Genomic DNA, 9,336 nt, shown 5'->3' with positions numbered 1-9,336 from the left:
TTGTCAAAGATTATTTGACCATAGAGTTGAGGGTCCATATCTGGGCTCTCTATTCTGTTCCACTGGTCTATGTGTCTGTTTTTGTGCCAGTACCATGCTGTCTTGGTGATCACGGCTTTGTAAAATAGCTTGAAATCAGGCAATGTGATGCTCCCAGCTTTTTCTTTTTCAACATTTCCTTGGCGATTCGGGGTCTTTTCTGATTCCATACAAATTTTAGGATTTTTTTGTTCCAGCACTTTGAAAAATGTCTTTGGAATTTTGATTGGGGTTGGCATTGAAGGTATAGATTACTCTGGGTAGCATAGACATTTTAACAATGTTTATTCTTCTGATCCATGACCATGGAATATTTTTCCATCTTTTTGTGTCTTCTTCAATTTCTTTCATGAGTGTTCTGTAGTTCCTAGAGTATAGATCCTTTACCTCTTTGGTTAGGTTTATTCTGAGGTATCTTATGGTTTTTGGTGCTATTGTAAATGGAATCATTTCTCTAATTTCTCTTTTTACAGTTGCGTTGTTAGTGTATAAGAAAGCAACTGATTTCTGTGCATTGATTTTGTATTCTGCCACATTACTGAAATGCTGTATGAGTTCTAGTAATTTGGGGGTGGAGTCTTTTGGGTTTTCCACATAAAGTATCATGTCGTCTGCAAAAAAAAGAGAGTTTGACTTCTTCTTTGCCAATTTGAATACCTTTTATTTCTTTTTGTTGTCTGATTGCTGTTGCCAGGACTTCTAGTACTATGTTGAACAATAGTGGTGAGAGTGGGCATCCTTGACTTGTTCCTGATCTTAAGGGAAAGGCTCTCTGCTTTTCCCCATTGAGGATGATATTCGCTGTGGGTTTTTCATCGATGGATTTTATGCACTTGAGGAATGTTCCCTCTATCCCTATACTCTGAAGAGTTTTAATCAGGAAAGGATGTTGTATTTTGTCAAATGCTTTTTCTGCATCAATTGAGAGGACCATATGGTTCTTCTCCCTCCTCTTATTAATGTGTTCTATCATATTGATTGATTTGCAAATGTTGAACCACCCTTGCATCCTGGGGATAAATCCCACTTGGTCGTGGTGGATGATCCTTTTTTTTTTGAAAAAAATTTAATTTAGATTTAGCCAGCTGGACTCAGTTTAGATGATTCCAATTTTGTTGGCAACATCCAAAGCATCATAGTCAGGAGCCAGTTGAACATATGCCTTCTTCTCTCCATCAGGCCTGATCAAGGTGTTGACCTTGGCCACGTCAATGTCGTAGAGCTTCTTCACAGCCTGTTTGATCTGGTGCTTATTGGCCTTGACATCCACAATGAACACAAGTGTGTTGTTGTCTTCTATTTTCTTCATGGCTGACTCAGTGGTCAGGGGGAGCTTGATGATGGCATAGTGATCAAGCTTGTTTCTCCTGAGGGTGCTCTTTCGAGGATATTTGGGCTGCCGCCGCAGACGCAGTGTCTTGGGTCATCGGAACGTAGGTGACGTGCGGAATTTCTTTTTTTTGTGACTGTGGACGCCTTTCAGCACCGCTTTCTTGGCCTTCAAAGCTTTTGCTTTGGCTTCGGCTTTGGGAGGGGCGGGGGCTTCCTTCTTAGCCTTTGGCACCATCTTCGTAAAAGGGGGTGGATGATCCTTTTAATGTATTGTTGGATCCTATTAGCCAGGATTTTGTTGAGGTTTTTGGAATCCATATTCATCAGGGATATTGGTCTGAAATTCTCCTTTTTGATAGGGTCTTTGCCTGGTTTGGGGATTAAGGTAGTGCTGGCCTCATAGAATGAGTTTGGAAGTTTTCCTTCCATTTCTATTTTTTGAAACAGCTTCAGTAGAATAGGTATTATTTCTTCTTTGAATGTTTGGTAGAATTCCTCAGGGAATCCATCAGGCCCTGGACTCTTGTTTTTTGGGAGGTTTTTGATCACTGCTTCAATCTTGTTACTGGTTATTGGCCTATTCAGGTTGTCAATTTCTTCCTGTTTCAGTCTTGGCAGCTTATAGGTTTCCAGGAAGGCCTCCATTTCATCCAGATTGCTCAGTTTATTGGCATATAGTTGTTGATAATAATTTCTAATAATTGTTTCTATTTCCTTGGTGTTAGTCATGATCCCTTCCCTTTCATTCATAATTTTATTAATTTGGGTCCTTTCTCTTTTCTTTTGGATAAGTCTGGCCAGTGGTTTATCGATCTTATTAATTCTTTCAAAGAACCAACTTCTAGTTTTGTTGATCTGATCTACTGTGTTTCTGGTTTCTAACTCATTGATTTCTGCTCTAATTTTAATTATTTCTCTTCTAATGCGTGGCTTAGGCATCGTTTGTTGCTTTTTCTCTAGTTCTTTAAGGTGTAGAGTTAGTTGGTGAATTTGGGATTTTTCTGTTTTTTTGAGTGAGGCTTGGATGGCTATGTATTTCCCCGTTAGGACTGCCTTTGCAGAATCCCATAGGTTTTGGACCAATGTGTTTTGTTCTCATTGATTTCCATGAATTGTTTAAGTTCTTCTTTGATTTCCTGGTTGACCCAAACGTTCTTGAGCAGGGTGGTCTTTAGCTTCCAAGTGTTTGAATTTCTGCCAAAGTTTTTCTTGTGATTGAGTTCCAGTTTTAAAGCATTGTGGTCTGAGAATATGCAGGGAATAATCTCAATCTTTTGGTATCAGTGGAGACCTGATTTGTGACCCAGTATGTGGTCTATTCTGGAGAAAGTTCCATGTGTGCTCGAGAAGAATGAGTATTCTGTTGTTTTAGGGTAGAATGTTCTGTAAATATCTCTGAGGTCCATCTGGTCCAGTGTATCATTCAAAGCTCTTGTTTCCTTGTTGATTTTCTGCTTAGATGATCTGTCCATTGCTGAGAGTGGAATATTGAGGTCTCCTACAATTAACGTATTGTTATCAATATGACTCTTTATTTTGGTTAACAGTTGGCTTATGTAGATGGCTGCTCCCATGTTGGGGGTGTATTTACAATTGTTAGATCTTCTTGTTGGATAGACCCTTTAAGAATGATGTAGTGTCCTACTGTGTCTCTAATTACAGACTTTAAAATCTAATTTGTCTGGTATAAGAATTGCTACTCCACCTTTCTTTTGAGGTCTGCTGGCATGGAAGATGGATCCCCATCCCTTCACTTTCAGTCTGGATGTATCTTTAGGTTCAAAATGAGTCTTTTGTAGGCAGCATATGGATGGGTCCTGTCTTTTTATCCAATGTGCAACCAACCCTGTGCTGTCTTATGGGAGCACTTAGGCCATTCACGTTGAGAGTGATTATTGAAAGATATGAATTAATTGTCATCATGTTGCCTGTGAAGATGTTGTTTTTATAGGTTGTCCCTGTAAATTTCTGTTGTATATCACTCTTGGGGTCTTTCTCCTTTTATAGAACCCCCCCTTAATATTTCTTGCAGGGCTGGCTTAGTGGTCATATATTCTTTCAGTTTCTGCCGGTCATGGAAGCTCTGCATCTCTCCATCCATTCTAAATGAAAGCCTTGCCGGATAAAGTATTCTTGGCTGCATGTTCTTCTCATTTAGTACCCTGAATATGTCTTGCCAGGCCTTTCTGGCTTGCCAGGTCTCTGTGGATAGGTCTGACGTTATTCTGATGTTCCTCCCTCTGTAGGTAAGGAATCTCTTCCCCCTAACTGCCCTTAAGATGGTTTCCTTGGTTCTAAGATTTGCAAATTTTACTATTACATGCCGGGATGTTAGCCTGTTTTCCTTGATCTTGGGAGGGGTCCTCTCTGCCTCTAGGACGCGAATGTTTGTTTCATTTCCCAGATTAGGGAAGTTCTCAGCTACAATTTGCTTGAATATATCTTCTAGTCCTCTCTCTCCACTCCCTCCGGGATTCCAATTATTCTGACATCGAAACGCTTCATGGTGTCACTTATTTCTCTGATTCTATTTTCATGGATTCTGAGTTGTTTTTTCCTGGCCTCCCCTTTTCCCTTTCTATCTATTCCAGGTCGCTTATTCGTTCTTCTGCCTCACTTACCCTAGCTGTTAGATTATCTAGATTGGATTGGATCTCATTGATAGCATTTCTTTTTTTTTTTTATTTTGTTCTTTTTTTTCTTTTTTATTGTTATGTTAATCACCACATATTACATCATTTGTTTTGGTGTAGTGTTCCATGATTCATTGTTTGTTCATAACACCCAGTGCTCCATGCAGAATGTGCCCTCTTTAATACCCATCACCAGGCTAACCCATCCCCCTACCCTCCTCCCCTCTAGAACCCTCAGTTTGTTTTTCAGAGTCCATCATCTCTCCTGGTTCGTCTCCCCCTCTGACTTACTCTCCTTCATTCTTCCTCTCCTGCTATCTTCTTCTTTTTCTTTTTTCTTAAAATATGTTGCATTATTTGTTTCAGAAGTACAGATCTGTGATTCAACAGTCTTACACAATTCACAGCGCTCATTGATAGCATTTCTAAGTTCTGCCAATTCAGCTTTCATTTCTGCCCTTAGAGACTCCATTTTGCCATTAATTGATTTCTCCATTCTAGCCATTGTCTTCACAATTGCTAGCCTGAATTCCATCTCCAACATCTTGGTTATATCTGCATCCATTTGTAAATCTGCAGCCTAAGTCATAATCTCTGAGTCTTTTCTATTTTGGGGGCTCCTCCTCCTAGTCATTCTATTGATGGGTGTTTGAGGGAATGTATAGAGTCCAAATTATTGGCCAGAACCCAAGCAAGATGCACCTGTTTTCTTGGGACCTTAGGGTTGCTGGCCTCTTGTTTTCCCAGCCTGTCTTCTGGGGGTGGGGCCTGCCACGCTGCGCTGTTACTCATGCAACCCTGTTTTGGCAGAGTTGCCCTCCCCCCCCCCCCCCCCACCCATGGCAGGGGATGGGCTCAGCGGGGAATCAGTTTTGGGGGCTTTTGTTCTCTGGCGGCTTTCCTCGTCTCTTCTGTGAGTCAGAGCAGAAGAGACTGTTTCCAAACCTCTGTCTCAGGGCAGAGAGACCACAGTCTGTTCTTCAGTGAGCTCTCCAGGCCACACTGTCTCCATTTCTGTCCGTGCTGCTATTAACTTCAGTGTCCTGGGTTGTGCGCCCCTCCGCAGCGCCCCCAGTCCTGCCTCCAGGTCAGAGCACGTCTCTGCCCTTTGTGCTTCTAAAACTGCCAGCGGCCCCCAGATCGCACGCGGGACCCCGCCTCTCCGGGTTTCCGCCCCAGGGGCTGCCCTAAAGTTCTTTCCCGGTGCTACAGGTCTGTGAGTCTGTGCCCCGTCCCCAGGGCGTGCGAGGCTGTTGCTCACCAGCGGTGTAGGATCCCCACGGCCAGGCTCCCTTCCGCTGCCGTTTATCCTCCGATATCTGCCCGCGGAATCAGGGCTCCCCACTTCATACCTCAAAACCAACCGCCTGCAATATTCTGTTTGTGGAGATCCAAATCTTCTTACATCTCAGGCTGGTTTCGTGGGTGCTCAGAGTGGTCTGGTAGATATCCAGCTCAATTCCGGGGACCAGTTGAAATAGGGTCCCCTACTCCTTCGCCATCTTTCCTAGTCCTCAAAGATATTTTTTATTTATTTATTTGACAGAGAGATAGAAAGCACAAGTAGGCAGAGCAGCAGGCAGAGGGAAAGGGAGAAGCAGGCTCTGCTGAGCAGGGAGCCTGATGCGGGGCTCGATCCCAAGACCCTGGGATTATGTCCTGAGCCAAAGGCAGACGCTTAACTGACTGAGCCACCCAGGCGCCCCGTGAGTGAAGTTGTCTTGAATCCTCCAAACTTCTCATTCACCAGGTGAATAGCCCTGAGTGACTTCTCTTGATGCCACAAGGAATGTAAGGATCACCAAACTGAAACTTGCCCAAATTCATGGTTTTCTTAGTCATGAGCTATAATAAAATTATTGTTTTAAGCAACTATTTTTTCGAGCAGTTATATAGTATTAGATAAGAGGAACAAAATTTGGGGTGTTGTAACAAAAACCTAAAGCATGGCACTGGCTTTGGGACAAGATGTGAGGCAGAAGTTGACAGGGCTTTGAGAAGACTGTTAGTGGGATCCTGACAGTCATTGAGGAGGACGTCAATGAGAGCTTAGAAAATAAGGAAAATGTTTTTGGAAGCTGGAAGAAAGGAGGATCTTGTTCTGTTATGGCAGATGGTTTAGCAAATGTGATACCATGGATAATCATAAAATGTATTTAATGAACTGATGGATCTGGCTTAGGAGATTTCCAGGCAGAAAGCTGAAAGTTATATTTTATTTATTTGTTTTTAAATTATGTATCATAAGATATGGATAGAGCTGTACTAAAGAAGGAATTATTCAACTTTCAAACAGAATTTAGAGGAACTATATAGGAACAAGATCTGAAAATGAAACTATTTCTTATCCTTAGTGTCTCCCAGCAGAAGATACTCAAAGAAAGATAGAGCCACAGAACAAAGATAAAATTCAAGGTTCTTTTAGAAAATCATGGACTCAAGGTAAAGATGAAGTGAGGATATGATTGTAAAACCTTTTGTTATGAGTTCAGAAAGAGATAAAAAGCCTTGTAAGGTTCTTAAGGGGTTGTAGTACAGATACTCTCTCCTAAACAATAAGGCTTTTAAAAATCTGAAGGGTATTGTCCCACAGTAGCTTCATAGGGAGCCCAAGGTAGAAAAGGACTTATCTAGAAGATATTTGTATATGTGGCTTTTTACCGAATAGAATAGATTCTAAATCCACAAAGTTTTTATAGTAATAATATCAGCTTATACTGAAAAAAGAAAACCAAAACCAAAACACCACCAAATGGAGACTGTACAAAATGAAGAGAGGCTTTTGGATTCTTAAATTTCTGTGGGCAGGAAGCAGACTCAGTAGGCTACTCAGCTACAGAAATGGATTAGTTCTATGGAAAAGGAAGCATGACTTCGAAGGCAAAATTAAGATCTGAGGGGTAACAACCAAAAATTATGGAAAATCATTCCCAGGGAGCAGGATTAGGCCCTAATCATGAGCTGGTAACATATGCCCAGCTGGATTTTATAATTTCAATGGATTGGTGATTTTGTATTTTCTTTGTTTACTAAATGGGTATCTATTTATTGCACTTGTTCTATGTCTGTCACACCACCCTATTTTGGGTATGTGTGGGGCACATAACTTGTCTCTTTAGTTTGCTGATTTCCAGATCAAGATCTGATCCCAGGAACCTGCATGGAGCCTCATCCCTACTTGGACTTGATTTAGATGATAAGATCCTGGGCTTCAAACCTGAGCTCGATGCCATTATGGAATGAGACCTTTGGAGAGTCTAGAGAAGGGACAAATATATATTACATGAGGGAGGAATATAAACATTTTTGGCCAGAGGGTAGACTGGCAATTTAAAATCATTTCTACAAATTCCTTGGCACTCCTCCTATTTGGAGGGCTATGTTCTTTCCCTTTGAAATGCATTAGCTTGTGATTGCTTCAACGATGGGATATGGTGGTGGTAATGCTTTGTGACTTCTGGGTCTAGGTCATAAAAGATCATGTAGATTCTGTCTCATTTGCCAGAACTCTTGCTCTCAAAGCCAGTAGGTAAGAAGTCTGACTACCCTGAGGCCCCATGTTGGTGGGACTACATGTAGGTTCTTTGGTCTAAAGTCCCTGCCAAGCTTGGCCTTCCAGCCATCTCTGCCAGTGTGCTAGATATGTGAGAAGAGCCATGTAGATAAAGCCAGATATGTAAGTGAATATATCAAGTGAACTTGACTGATGCCACAAGGAAAAGTTTCACCCAACCATGCCCTGCACAAATCTCCAACTCACAATATTGTGAAATATAGTAAAATACTTGTTTCAAGCCACTGAGTTTCAGGGTAGTTTGTTACCAGGAATATATAACTGGAACATACGTTGATGATGAATTCTCTCTACTTTTGTATTTCTGAAAGTATCTTTATTTTTGCCTTCATTTTTGATCATTATTTTTCTAGATAAAGAATTTTAGATAGTCTTTTTCTCTAAGTACTAAAATATTATTCATTCTGTTGTTTTCTGATTTGCATTCTTTCTCTTGAGAAGCAAGTGATAATTCCTACGGACGCTGAATATAACATGTCTTTTTTTTTCTGGATACACTGAAGATTTTCTCATTATCTTTGGTTTTCAGAAACGTGATTACAATATGCCCCACCCCCCAATATCTGCCTTGCTTCATTGAGCTTCTTGGATCTATGGGGTTATGTTTTTCATCAAATTTGAAAAAAGAAAACTCCCATCATCTTGAAAAAATGTATTTTTCTGTGCCAATGTCTCTCTCCTCCCCAGTTACAATTATTTTAGCTACTTAATATTATCTCATAGTCCATTGAGTCTCTGTTCATTTTTTTTTCCAGCTGTTTTTCCTTTCTGTGTTTACTTAGGATCATTTCTATTCCATGTCTTCAAGTTTACTTGTCTGCTCTTCATCAGAGTCTAATCTGCTATGCGGTCCATTCAGTAAATTTTTCATTCACATATTGTATTCTTCTAGTTGTAGAATATCTTTTGGTTTCTTTTTATATTTAACAATTTTCTATTTTGAGATGTCCTACTTTTCCTTAATCACACAAATGTTTTCCTTAAATCTTTGACCATATTATAATAGCTATAATAGATTCCTTCTCTGCTAATTTCATCATCTTAGTCACTTCTATGTCAGTTTGTATTGATTGATTTTTTTCTTTGTTATAGTTTGTATTTTCCTGCTTCTCTACATACATAGTAATTTTTTAAAAAAGATTTTATTTGTTTTTTATAGAGAGAGAGTGAGTGCGTGAGTGGGGGGAGGGACAGAGGGAGAGAGAATCTCAAGCAGATTCCACACTGAGTGTGGAGCCCAATGTGGGGCTCAATCCCAGGACCACAAGATCATGACCAGAGCCAAAACCAAGAACCAGAAGCTCAACCAACTGATCCACTCAGGCGCCCCTACATGCCTAGTAATTTTTAATGCATGCTCTAGGTAATGGATGCTATGTTGTTGTGAGTTTACATTTTGTTGTGGTTAATGGAGTGTTTTCTTCTGGCAGGCAGTTAATTTACTTACATATCAGTCTGATTCTTTTGAAGCTTTGTTTTTAAGTTCAATTTTGAGATAATTCTTCATTCACATGCACTTATAAGAAGTAATACAGAGAAGGAATTCTTAATCTCAGGAAACAAACTGAGGGCTGCTAGAGTGGTAGGGGTGGGAGGGATGGGGTGGCTGGGTGATAGACACTGGGGAGGGTATGTGCTATGGTGAGTGCTGTGAATTGTGTAAGACTGATGAATCACAGACCTGTACCTCTGAAACAAATAATACATTATATGTTAAAAAAAAAAAAAAAGAAGATAGTAGGAAGGGAAAAATGAAGG

At 40.5% G+C, this 9,336-nt stretch overlaps 1 long non-coding RNA gene and 1 pseudogene across 2 annotated transcripts in view; one reads left to right on the top strand and one right to left on the bottom strand.

The window, feature by feature from the left end:
• Positions 1-9,336, top strand: part of LOC141373161 (uncharacterized) — a 49,989-nt gene that overhangs the window by 1,560 nt on the left and 39,093 nt on the right. The window lies entirely within an intron of this gene.
• Positions 1,093-1,612, bottom strand: LOC112822449 (large ribosomal subunit protein uL23 pseudogene; annotated as a pseudogene).

Source organism: Callorhinus ursinus, unplaced genomic scaffold, assembly GCF_003265705.2.
Source record: "Callorhinus ursinus isolate GAN/ISIS: 27379988/994484 unplaced genomic scaffold, GSC_fseal_2.0 scaffold8, whole genome shotgun sequence".
Classification (NCBI taxonomy): domain Eukaryota; kingdom Metazoa; phylum Chordata; class Mammalia; order Carnivora; family Otariidae; genus Callorhinus; species Callorhinus ursinus.
The sequence above is the reverse complement of the archived record's forward strand: the minus strand, read 5'-3'. Positions and strand labels throughout refer to the sequence as shown.